The 9,907-nt window shown below is 44.9% G+C and overlaps 1 protein-coding gene across 1 annotated transcript in view; it reads left to right on the plus strand.

The window, feature by feature from the left end:
* Nucleotides 1-9,907, plus strand: part of slit3 (slit homolog 3 (Drosophila)) — a 222,596-nt gene that overhangs the window by 1,310 nt on the left and 211,379 nt on the right. The window lies entirely within an intron of this gene.

Genomic DNA, 9,907 nt, shown 5'->3' on the forward strand with positions numbered 1-9,907 from the left:
ACACACACACACAGAGAAACACACACACACACCTCTCCCTCCTGCCGCATGGAAGTGATTATTTGTGATAACGGAGCGTTGAAGCCCTGCAGGGGGGCAGCAGACCAAACTCTGACACAACAAACTCAATCTGCATGTGCTGCAGCTGCATGTGCTGCAGCTGTAGCTGCATGTGCTGCAGCTACAGCTGCATGTGCTGCAGCTGCGTCTGCATGTGCTGCAGCTGTAGCTGCATGTGCAGCAGCTGCTGCAGCACATGCAGCTACAGCTGCGTCTGCCGTTCAGCGCCTGCGTTTTGTTGCGTCTGCAGGTCGGAGCGCGTTCTGTTCAGGTGACTGTTTCCTTCTGCAGGTTTGTGTGATTGTTGCGACCCCCCAGGACCTGCTGGGGTTCACACGGCGCCCCCCCCAGGACGTTTACATCCCAGTAAAATAAACAGTGATGGGTGGTGGTGGCGGGTGTCGCTCCGCCCCCTGGGGGGGGATTTGCCCGTCTGTTTCTGCTCCTCTGACTTATCCGAGCCGCTCCCTCCCTCCCTCCCTCGGCCTTCGTCTTTATTCCCCTCTGCAGATAAATTTGAGGTGGGAAGCATTAAAATGGATGAGCTCTGCGCAGATGGGGAACGTTTTAAAGGAGATGAGCGCCGTGGCTCCAGGCGGAGATTTGGCTTTGCCAGCTGAGATAAGGAGAATATGGAGTTCAGCTCATTAAATAAACCACATTTATCAGCTTCAGACGCAGAAACAATCTGGCTAAAATGGGTCATTAGCTTGTTTTTCATTTAAAGTTAACATATCTGGATAATATTGTGATTTGACTTGACTACGGCTGGAACGATTAATCACGATTAATCAATAAAATCAACTAATTTAGTAATGGATTAATTGATATCTGGAGTTAAGACTCTAAAATGGTTATTTTACTGAAAGAACAACAATCACAGCAGAAATTAACCCAAAACTTTACAAAAATGATCAAAATGTTGCATTTAAGATAAAAACTAATCTGTCTGTAAATCTGTTTTACTCAGAACTTCTCCCTGTTTCACTTTCTGGAAAATAATCACATATTAATCAACTTTCAGTTATTGATCGGTTAATCGAGCCTCCACTGAAAGTTATTGCATTTTAGGCAATAAAATGTTTATTTTCTAATTTATAAAATGAATTTAATGTTTTATAAAAAGAAGCTAAAGGGGTTAAATGAAACGTTTTGACAATTTTGTATCTCAAGCATTGATTAACCGTCAGAATAATCAATAGAAGAATTGATTACCAAAGTAAAACGATGTGTGATATAACTTATGAAAACAGGCTGAGGTGGACAAAGCGCCCACAAAAAGTGTTTTATAAAATGTTTACTGAAATAATAAGTAATTGATGATGTCATTAGATGGAGAAATCAATAAGTTATTAACAAAATAACAAATTAAAGCAGAAGAAACATTTATATCTGGGAAAACTTTTTACATTTTTTATCTTTTCACCCACACAATAAACTCAGTTTAATATCAATAAAATTATTATATATAGAAACTCAGACCAAAGTGGAGATTTAAGGAAACGTTTGCAAATAAAGCGCCGTGCGATAAATTCACATCCTGATCGTCTGTTTTAAAACTTTACATTCCAACGTCTGAAGCTGTTCCTGAACCTGCCTGGAGGCGCCATGTTTAATCCCTAACAGGAAGTGATGGTCGCTTTGGAGCCTTCTGATTGGCTGACAGGTTCCAGCTTAGCGCTGCGCTGCCCCCTACGGGTTGGCATTAAAACATCGCTCAGAGGTGGATTTGTTCAGGTTCCTGTGGAAGGAAACTTTCCTGAAACCAACTCGATGTGCACGATGTTAGTTTTTAATCGTTGTCGCGGCGATATTAGTTTATATAGAGACAAGGCCTCAGCAAAACTGTCAACAAATGTTTAGCTGAACATGTGAACAAATGTCAGGAGTGTGTGTTTAATTAGTCTTCTGGCAGCAGGATATTTATAGCTATTGAAGTCAGCAGAACGGGTCCAGACTGGTCAGACTGGTATGTATCATTTTAGGGGAAAACATACAGATGGTGGTTGATTGAAAGGAAAAACAAACAGGGAGGAAGTTTCCATAAATGCTGGAGAAACGTTTTTTTAATTGCACTGAAGGGATGGAGCAGCAGTTTGGGTTCTGGTGATGGTGTGGGATGTTTAACTGGTTCCTCTGACTGGTGAGCCAATCAGTTCTCTGCTTCTGGGTGATGTTTATGAAACTGGGCTGGGTCCTGCAGCAGAGCAGAGAGGACTGGCTGTGGTCATCCGGGTGTTTTAGCCAGAAAATACGAAACAAAGCAACCAGAAAGCTTTAAAAGAGCAGCAGTTAGTCAACAGAACAGCCTTTGCCAAACAACGTTTCAGATGAGTTTGCTTTCATGTCAGCCTAAAAAACGGCAATGAGCCAAAATGGCCGCCAGCTTGTCTTGTATCTGTTTGTTCTGTCTCCAGACCCCCAGCTTTCTGCTGGAGAGCAGACGACCGCTAGCTAACAATGACTAGCATTGGCTTTAGCTGGTAGTTGTCAACATGAAATCTTAAATGTACGCCTGACATAAAAAAGAAAAAGGGACGTAGAGCTTTGCTACTAATTAGCTTAGATAATAGCAGCGGTAGCTAATCTACCACCACTGTGTTAGCTTATCTTAGCGGTAGCTAATCTACCACCACTGTGTTAGTTTAGCTAATCGCAGCGGTAGCTAATCTACCACCACTGTGTTAGCTTAGCTTAGCTTAGCGGTAGCTAATCTGCCACAGCAATCACTTATTAATTTCAAAATAATCATCAAGCCTAAAGACATAAAACTGAAACGGACTGAATTTTCTGTTTTCGTGTCTTAAATGTTGAATCCTGATACATGAAGTGTGGTTGTTGTCAGTTGCTATGGAAACGGGTCTGTGTGTAGCGTAGCTGACAGAGAGCGAGAAAAGAGAAGGATGTTGCGTTATTTTCCCCCCTCCAGGTTTCATGTGGTTCATGTTTTACTGTCGGCGCTGCTGTGAGCAACAACCTGCAGCCTGTCCAGAATGTGACACTTGGGCTGATTTACCAACAAATCATGAGCAAACATTTGAGTGAGAGCAACTTGGCTGTGGATGAGATGCAGGAGGACGTAGAGAAGCAGGTTTGGATTAAACCTGATTCCATAAATACATCTCTGAGTTTGGCGGCGCTTTGCTGACGGTTTGAACTGGAACAACTTTTATCTCTTCTGGACTTTATTTTGAAGGACTGAGGAGTGAAAGCCTTTCCTCCGCCTGGTCCAGAAGTCTTTTAGCGCTGCAGAGTTGATTTGTTTAAATTGAAGGATCATAAACCTGGCAGTAAACCAGACAACCTGTCGGGTTTACACTGCAGTCGTAACAGAACCAGAAGCGGTTCTGGTCCAGTTTGACCCCAGCAGCATAGATTTCATTAAGCAGATGCTAACCCCCTTCGTCCTGCTAATGTTAGCGTCACAAAGTAACACAGCGCTGTACTCATGAAGAGCTGAGCCTGCAGACTCGCAACAATAACATGATTTAATAATCCAGCAGTGAGCGAGAGCTGTCAGGTGTTGAAGGGGGATTTTTCCCTGCTGCTGGTTTTTACGGCTCTCTGAAGACGTTTCTACTGAATCGAGCTAATTCAGGCCGACTGCGAAGGTCGCTCAGAACCACAGTTGAGTGTCATGACACAAGTTGAAGGAAATTGGGTTTGAAGCGCTGGAATCCATGCGAAGAAGGCGAAAAGGCCTAAAAGGCGTATTATTTTGGGAACGCCTGCAGAACAGGAAATCAGCGGAGAGGGAGCCGTCTGGCTGCGTCAGCCGTGGAAACCATCAGCGACCGTCTGAAATCATTAAACTGGTTCCTGATTTAACATCCTCCTTCCTTCACCCTCTGAGCAGCCGCTGTCAGAACCGCCCGGTTCTCCGGCTCCATTATAAGCAACATTTGGGGAGGTTAATGAGAGAAAAACAGTGCTGACCTCAGCTGCTCGCCCAGTTTTCCTCCGGCCCGCCGATCCCATAACGTCGTCCTGGGAAGCCACTCCAGACCTCATTTGCATCTAATTTGAGTGGAGGGGCCCTTAAGGAGCGAAAACAGGACGGCTTTTCTCTCCTGGGTTCGCTTCACACCTGTTCTACTGGGACACACACACACACACACACACACACCCTGCAGTGCTTACTTTAATGTGTTTTTTTCTGGCGCTGCAAACTGTTTGCTAACTGCTGTGAAATGTCAGGAATTGGTGCCGTGAACTCCGGAGGGAACGCTCGGATCGGGCCGAGCCGCTCCGGTTTTAAGGCTCCTAAAGTCACAAACTAACTCCAAATATTTAGTTCTTTATCTCATCATAAGAGCAAAAACATCACTAATATTCAGGCTGATGTTTTCACCATCTCAGTCATTCATCTATAAATATCACAGCTTCGAGTTACGTGTGCCAACTAAATATCAACTTCCAACCTAAATATTTAGTCATGAAGCTAAATGTTTAGTTATGAAGCTCAATATTTAGTTAAGAAGCTAACTATTTAGTTATGCTAAATAGCTTTAGTTTAGCTAAATATTTGGCTATGAACTAAAAATTGGCTCAAATCTAAGGGTTAACAAAATATTTAGTTACTGAGCTAAATATTTAGTTTCAGGTTAAATAATTAAATTGAATCTAAATATTTAGTTAGTGAGCTAACAAATTAGCTCTGAGCTAAATGTTTAGCTTCAAGCTAAATATTTAGTTATCAAGCCAAACATTTGGTTTGAAACTAAATATCAAGTTGAAATTAAATAGTTGGTAACAAGCTATTAGCTGCAATGTAAATATTTTATGATAAATGTTAATTTAGTAAGCTAACTGCTGAGTTTCAGTCTGAATATTTGGTTAGAAACATTAGTGAAACACCTGGCCTCCATCTTGTCCTCCGGTGAGGAGGAGCTAAATAAGGCAGATTATTGCTGCCGATGTTTGGCTCCTGAACCTTCCTGAGTGTCTGAGCGTCGGCCCGGTCCGGAGTGCGTCTTCAGCCTCGCTGCTGGAAGTGGCACGCTGCCTGGACCAACTCTTACAGAAAGCTGGGTTTTTGAATTTCTGTTCCACCATTAATGGCTTTTTGAGGAACTCCTGGCAGGATTTTTACAAGCAACACCTTCTCGGCTTTCTGTGTCCTCGCCCGGCCTCTCTGCCTCGCTTTGTTTCCAGCTCTTCATGTCTGCGCTCCTGCTCTCTGTCTTTTCTCTGATTAACTTTCTGTTTTTGTCACCTATGGCTCGTTCTGACATCTTTTCTTCCTGCTTTTCTTCTTCTTTGCTAATTTGCGCCGTTTCCCCCGACCTCCAGCTCCAACGCTCAGCTGCTCAGATTGCCAGAAGCATTTCCACTCGAGTTTTCACAGCCGCTGAGCGCACAGCAGTAGGGTCCTGCTGCCTGCGTGTGTGTGTGTGTGTGTGTGTGTGTGTGTGTGTGTGTGTGTGTGTGTGTGTGTGTGTGTGTGTGTGTAGGTGTGTGTGTGTGTGTGTGTGTGTGTGTGAGAGAGAGAGAAGAACAAATCCAGCAGGTCCAGCCATTGCTTCTGGCTCTTATCAAAGCTTTGTTGTGATTGGTCAGTGGACGGCGTAGCCGCCACACCCTCCGCTGTGGGACGATGGTTTGTGGTGCTCCTGGAATGTGTGTGTGTGTGTGTGTGTGTGTGTGTGTGTGTGTGTCTGTCTAACAGATCCAGTTTGGTAAACTGAGTTGAATTTGATGGAATCAGGACCAACCATCCGATCACTCCTGTGACCTTTGACCTGATGTTTTTAGGACACGTTCCAGTTGAGCTGAAAAACTGATCACCATACAAACATTTCCATCCATCTATTTTATAACACCCTGGTCCTTCAGTGGGGTCGGGAGGAGCTGCTGCCGCCAGCTAACGGTCCGGGCGAGAGGCGGGGTCACCTGGACAGGTGGCCAGTCTGTCGCAGGGCAACACAGGGACACAGGGACACACACTCACACCAAGGGAGAATTTGGAGAGACCAATTAACCTGACAGTCATGTCAACTGGAGGAAACCGGAGTACCTGGAGAAAACCCACCATGCACAGGGAGAACATGGAGAGTCCATGCAGAAAGACCGGGAATCGAACCCAGAACCTTCTTGCTGCAAGGCAACAGCTCTACCCGCTGCTCCACTGTGCAGCCCATCAGTTATTATTTTTTTGTTTTAAATATCTGAAATCCTTCTGGACTAATTTCCTGTTTTATCTTCAGTTTTTCTTCACATCATTGTTTTTTTTAGCTGTTTTGAGTCACGGTGGAGGAACTTGAAACTGTTGCTGTGCTAAGTTACCCAGCAGGTTGTTGCTAGGCAACCGAATAATTAGTGCGTTAGTTGATGCTACCAGCTAGCTTAGCTCACATTGAGAGGCTAAAATCTTTCCATTGCCTACATCTCCCAGAATGCTGTGCGGTGGTGGATCAGTGAATATTCATTTAAATGTATCATCTGTTGGTATTGATCAAGTGTCATTGGTAATAAATGTTATTGATTTTAATGTTTATTAGATTCACAATCCAATCAAGAAGCGACCTAATTTATCAGTAAAGGATAAGTAGGATGGTCAGTCATGCAGATGTACCTGATGTTCCTGAATGCACCATGAGTGCAATGGGCATTAGCCAATGAAACGTGGCCCCTGTGCTAAGGTCCATTAAGCCCATCTAACAGTGTTTTTTCAAAGAAGCAACAAATCTAGAAACTTTTCTGTATTATTGGAGACGTTTGGTGTCAACACCTGAAAGCACAGATCATACTGCATTACTAAATATTTCATAAAGTTCATTAGTGTCTTTAATCACTTTTTCTCATTCACTTTGGTGTGACATTGTTGGTATGGATTTTCTTATTTGGCTGTGGAAAATATATGTTATTTTTACCAAAGCTAGGAGAGAGGATGTTAGCTGAAATCTGGATGAGCGGCTGAATCTGAGTTTCATACAGAGACGGCTTCATGCTGTTATGTAACACATATAATCAAAACAATGCTCAGAAACCTTCTGTGTTTTAATTGGCTGCATCTTACTTTCTTGCAGATATGATGTTATTTCCTGTTTCCACTGATTCTGGTTGCGATCTGTGTTTGATGAGTCTGATGAAATATGATGGATTAGGATCCCTGATTAAACCAAAATACCTCGAAACGAACCGCTGCTGCTGCTGGAGAGCGTCTACTGGAGACACACAACCACATTTCCTCTCTGTAGACTGTTGGTAAATTACAGAAAATTGCTTAAATCATTAGTTGTCAGCGTGGTTATGAAACATCCCTGAGGTCAGGTAGCTGCTGAGATTTCTTCCTCTGCTGTGGATCAGATTTTATTTAAACAAAAATGAAGAAAAACCGTCAGACAAGCAAACTTCCTGCTTCACTTCGGATGTGCTTCAGTTAGCACGCATGTTTGGGTGAGCGTTGAATTGGCGCCATCCTCCAGTGCAGCTATTTGCTGTTGTCATGTGGTGATGTCATCCCGCTGACGGTCATGGCTGCAGCAGACTGATCTAAAGTAAGAAGCACCACAAAGAGCTTTCTGCTCTCTGGGTGTCACGTCTGTCATCTGCTGACATGCTGTCCAGCTCATCCCGGTCCAGATCCGCTGCAGGGAACCAGTTTAGGCTGCAGCTCTGGGTCAGATGATGACCTCTATATGACCTCTAAGGGCAGCCGCATTCCCGCAACGTTACATGGAAACATCAGGACAGAAAGTTAGATTGTTTTCCTCCAGTCGACCCGGTTCTACTGGAACCAGAACTTCATCATCTGCTCCACCTCCAGCTGCTCTGAGTCAAACCAACCTGTTCCCCTCCTGGCCTGTGGGGGCGCTGCACAAAGAACCACTGAAGGAAACGACACACTGAGAGCAACTTCCTTCTTCACCAGATGAAAACAAGATGGAGGATTTTAGCGGTTGGAGGATTTCTCTTTAGGCTAAAGACCAGGAGCCATTTCTGCTGCTAGCGCTAGGCTAACATGTTAGCTTTGGTTGGATTTACCCAGAATGCCCTGCGCTGCAGTCCACTTCCTGCTGTTGGAGCTGTTTCCGCTCTGCTTGGCGTTCAGATTCAAACTGAACCAGAGTTCACTTCAACCGAACCCAGACTGAGGTTTGGAGGACCAGAGGTCAGAGGTCAATTAGCATTTACACCAAACGAACCAAACTGGACTTTCAAGACAAATGGACTGGAGTTGGATTAAATCAGATTAAACTGGGCTGGCCTGAATCCAGACTAATTGTTATTGGATCACTATTCGCATGGAAAGCAATGGTTTGGTCTAGTCAAAGTCCAGACCTGAATCCAACTGAGATTCTGTGATTCTGCAGCTCCAACCATTTAAATGTGACCCGTTTGGGCCTTTATTTAGGACGTTTTGCTGGGTTACCATCAGCATGATGACGACGACGACTCGGATAAACACAGGCTGGAGCAGAATCTCATTTTATTTTAAACTTCAAACGGTCCTTTGATGTCAGGAGGAGTGGCCAACGTTTCCTGCATGTCAGAGTTAAACTGAGGCCACACACACACACACACACACACACACACACACACACACACACACACACACACCACTCAAAAACTGCTTATTCATGTTCTAGCACTGCACAAGCACAAAATCTTACCAAGTATTTATGTAAATATCTTCAACGACTTGAAATAAAACTATACTAATGTACAAGTAACTTTTTAGGAAGCTGTCAAAGGTTATTCTAAGTAACTTATTGACTTTCAAAGGTTCTAGTTTCACAGGCAGATTAAAAATATGTTGTTATAAATCTGCCAATATAACTACAACCTTTAAAGTCAGCATTAGGACATTATTGCCTTTAAATAAGATTTTAAATCCTCCTTAATTAGTTTGGTTTTATTTTCAGTATTTGAAGATTTTTGCACCCGAAGCTGAACGGAAATTGTTGGTAAAATCTCCCAACATGCGACGCAGCTGACTTGGATTCAACATGAGACCAGAAACTCTGACGTGCCGTTGTGCTGGAGCAGAGTGTGCAGGCGGCGGTGCAGGTGGCGGTGCAAACAGGAGGCGGTGCAGGCAGCCGGTGCAGGCAGGTGGTGCAGGCGGTGCAGGCAGGAGGTGGTGCAGGCAGGAGGCGGAGCAGGCAGCCGGTGCAGGCAGGTGGTGCAGGCAGGAGGCGGAGCAGACAGTGGCGCTGGCAGGAGGCAGTGCAGGTGGTGGTGCAGGCGGTCGGCGGTGCAGGAGGCGTTGCAGGCAGGAGGTGGTGCAGGCAGGAGGCAGTGCAGGCAGGTGGTGCAGGCAGGTGGTGGTGCAGGCGGTCGGCGGTGCAGGCAGCGGTGCAGGCTGTGGTGCAGGCGGCGGTGCAGGCGGCATGACCGTCCGACCTGTCATTTCCCCTCTTCTCTCCATTCGTCGCCTTCCTTCTTCCTGCTGCAGGTTTTTCCCTCCAACTGCTGCTTCTCCTTCTCCAGAATCTGGTTCTGATGCTTCAGTGATACTGGTTCTGGTCGACCCGCAGCCCGACCCGCTCACTCAGACACACCAGCCGATCCACAGAGGAGTCTGAATTATGAGTTTAATTTAAAAATAGTTAAATTTTTCCTTGATGCTGATTGGCTGAAACTCCCAGCGCGAATACGCAGGGCAAGAAAATGATACTAAAAAATAAAGCATATAAAGTTCTTTTTTTAGAGATACTAATAATTATTTCCAGAGGTCATGAAAGGTCAGCCCCCCTTAAATTTAGTTTGATTTTGGTAACGGGGTTGGGGGCTGGTTGGCCTTTCATTGTTGGGTACCAGGTTGTGGGGTCAGATGGTTTTCCTTTTCAGCACCACCAACCACCCAGAAGAGGGCGCCAGTGGGTTGGATCTTGGCAGGAGG

This window comes from Poecilia reticulata, linkage group LG10, assembly GCF_000633615.1.
Source record: "Poecilia reticulata strain Guanapo linkage group LG10, Guppy_female_1.0+MT, whole genome shotgun sequence".
NCBI classification, from domain to species: domain Eukaryota; kingdom Metazoa; phylum Chordata; class Actinopteri; order Cyprinodontiformes; family Poeciliidae; genus Poecilia; species Poecilia reticulata.